Consider the following 3,231-nt stretch of genomic DNA (forward strand, 5'->3'; position numbering starts at 1 on the left):
TGTATTTTATTATCTGATTTAATGTTAGCTCGATATGAGCACAGATTACCATATAAAATGTATTACGGTCACGTCCGCTATGGAATTTTCTTTTTCAAATTACAATTACGGCCAGATTCGTAGGAATCTGGCCGTAATTGTACTTTATCCTTTATTTGATGTTTATTTTATTTTTCTTTGAGGTATTTCGTGCTATGATTTATCTGCTTACCTAATATTTCAATAATATCATAAACGATACCGCAACAGTAACGTGAATCTATTTATATTTCACAGCGAACAATGGCCGAAGATATCATCTTTATGGAAAAACCATTAAACGAACATTGATGTCTGCGGCATATTTAGGCGATTCGTGATTGATTTCTCCGTAATTTCCATACGCGTGTTCAACTGGTATTAACCACGTAAACCCACACCAGCGGTGTTGGACCCCCGGCCGCGGCGCTGGCGTAGGGCGGGCGGTGGACGACAATAGTTCGCGGGGGCCAGGGCGGGCTGGTCGCGGCGGCCGGGTCTACCTCGTAGCTCTACTTGGAAGCGACCTCGTGGCGCCTGCCAAGTCACGCACATTCTTTTTTAACAACTAGATTTATGGGTTTTATTTTATTAAAAAGTATTAAATTGGCGAATTCTGTTACCGCCGCGCGCCGGTTACCTTGAGCTAAATGTTTTATTTGTTGTAAGGTTTTGCCCAAATTCGGTATATTTATTCAACGTAGTCTATTTTATACGAATCGTTAGCCTATTTTATACGATGATCGGTCACTAAGCCATTGACAAAAGCTGCCTTCACACGAGCGTTTGTCCAGTGTAGGCGTTCGATGAACTTATGCGCAGCGCAGACGCCGCGACAAGTCGTCGCTTCTCTACTAGAACAATCAGTACGCTGAGCTAGCGCCGCGTACTGATTGTTCCTGAAAACATTTTGTAACGTCAACGCGACGCACGCGCCACGTTGTCGCGGCGTCTGCGCTGCGCATACGATCATCGAACGCCTACGCTGGACAAACGCTAGTGTGAAGGCAGCCTTATACACTCAAGAACATTTTTTTTTTAATTCACAAATATGCAAAAGAAGCGTTAGTACGATATTTTTGGGTGTCAATGAAGTATAAAAGTAGCGATAAGTCAAATGCCGTATATTTCCGCGTCCAGATTATAGTATAACTTAGTTTTTCCCAATAAAAATAAAGAGTATGAACAATTGTTCATGAACAAAAGGTGCGTGTCAGATCGTACTAATCCATTCTAGAAGTAAATTTTTATACGGCCCAGACGTATAATTTGGAACAAGGCGGGTGTCTAGGTGTAATACAATTTTGCAACTAGATTTGTATGCAAAGGCTCGCATTAACATTTTCGTGACTTTTGCCAGTGCAATCAAATAGTGGAGCCAGACAGGTGGTGTGCATAGCACGGTGCCATGAAAACATCACAAATAATGCACGTTGTTCCAGACTTACAATATTCAAATGTTAATAATTTTTATTCCTCACGAACTTATCAAATTTTATGAACTTATGTCCTAGGTAACTAACGTACCTTACGTTGTACAAAATAACAAAATACAATAATATTTTAATAATAGTAAGAACTTAAGAAGTAAACCTAGAGTCTTGCAATATTGAAAATTGCGCAGCATAGCGCCATCTCTTAACAAAAAGATGTATTTACTTCACATTGTTATGAAACTCTGTTTTTATATGGAAAATTCTTTTAGCACTAAATTATCATTATTATTAGTTTAATAACATATTATTGAGAATTCCCAAGGAATGTATCCTGGCTAATTTGATTAGAGTTTTTTATCAGGGCCGTGATAATGAATTGCCGCTTATGACGTACTCGTACAATTAGGTTAATTGCCAATACTGGTGAACGTTTTTATAATCAGCTTTCAAGAATTTACATACAATATAACACCTCATTAATTAAAAGTTGAAAGATAAAATTCCACAAAACTGTTTAAACAACCTTATAATTTTTGAAATGGTTATAGAAAGAACTACTTTATTAACTCTACGCTACGTAGAGTTTAAAGAAGTTCTTTCCGGAGAGCGTAAAAGTTTTTAAAGTTTCTTATCTAGAAACAAAAATCATATTATGTCCTCACATTGTATAAAATAATTGAATAACAAATAAAACGAAGTAACATAAACTTGCGTCGATCCCCCGGCTCTCGTCGTGTAAACGTGAAGCTTCGGTCACGTTGGTAACAAAGAAATGATTTGGGCAATAAACACAAGGACGACGTAAGCTCCTGGCGGCATTGTCGTCAATTTGTTGGCCTCGACAGCGCCAGGCCTGCTGCTTAACATTCCACCCGCGCCTCCGCCCTGCGCGCAATAAAAACAAAAGTTAACATGTCACCCCATTAGTTGCCAGTCACGTTGTCATATCATTACGCCAATAGTTTTTCCCAAAATATATAGGAGGCTGTGTGGGAAGTTGAAGTATAGGCAGCAATCGTGTAGTAAATAGTAATCAATTTGTTGTTTTCGATTGGCGACATAGCGCCAACGTTGCTTGTGCCATGTTGGAAATCTATTTATGTCAGAATAGTGTAGTTATGTAAGTAGCTAGCCGGAAGAAAGTAGTATTAAGTCAAGTGGCTCAATCCGGCTTAGCGAAATCATAACAAAAACATAACCAAGTTCGTTGGGGCCGGTATACTGCCACACTGCAAGTACAAAAGCTGTATCTCACATTTTAATTTTGTATTTAAAGTACAAACAAATCTTATAATTGTATCTACTGTTATAGCTCTGGTATTAGGAAACAAATTGTTTTTAATTTTTATGCTAAGCTACAAAGCTACCGACCGTCGGTGGGTAACATCTCGGTGGGCCACCGAGAACCAAATATTACAAATATCGGTATAGACTTGAAGTCACCGGCGGCTGATTTAAAAATAATGGACAAGCCCGCAGATGTTGCCCCTAAAATCAATTTAATTTCCAACACAAGGCGGTAGTGCGGATAGTGCGACCGCCAGGAAACCCGCCGCCGAGCCCTCACTTGAATATTTCATTACATAAAATATGCAACGAATGTTTTACATGGCGAAAGTCATTCAATGTTTCTTTCAATAAAACTTTCAAAATATACCGCTTTCTCGCTGAAATGGTGGTTGTAGACATTAAATATTCACTTTGGTTTTCAATGTGTAGTCATCACTCATCATCATCATCATTATCAACATCGTCAGCGACTAGCGAGGCTAGGTGA

General features: G+C 38.9%; 1 long non-coding RNA gene across 1 annotated transcript; it reads left to right on the plus strand.

The window, feature by feature from the left end:
- The first annotated feature begins 789 nt into the window (after nt 1-789).
- LOC121728354 lies at nt 790-3,010 on the plus strand. The gene is made up of 3 exons (XR_006035787.1): nt 790-857; nt 2,699-2,700; nt 2,999-3,010. It is a non-coding gene; the product is annotated as an uncharacterized LOC121728354 (long non-coding RNA).
- The last annotated feature ends 221 nt before the right edge of the window (nt 3,011-3,231 follow it).

The sequence above is a fragment of the Aricia agestis genome, chromosome 1, assembly GCF_905147365.1.
Source record: "Aricia agestis chromosome 1, ilAriAges1.1, whole genome shotgun sequence".
Taxonomy (NCBI): domain Eukaryota; kingdom Metazoa; phylum Arthropoda; class Insecta; order Lepidoptera; family Lycaenidae; genus Aricia; species Aricia agestis.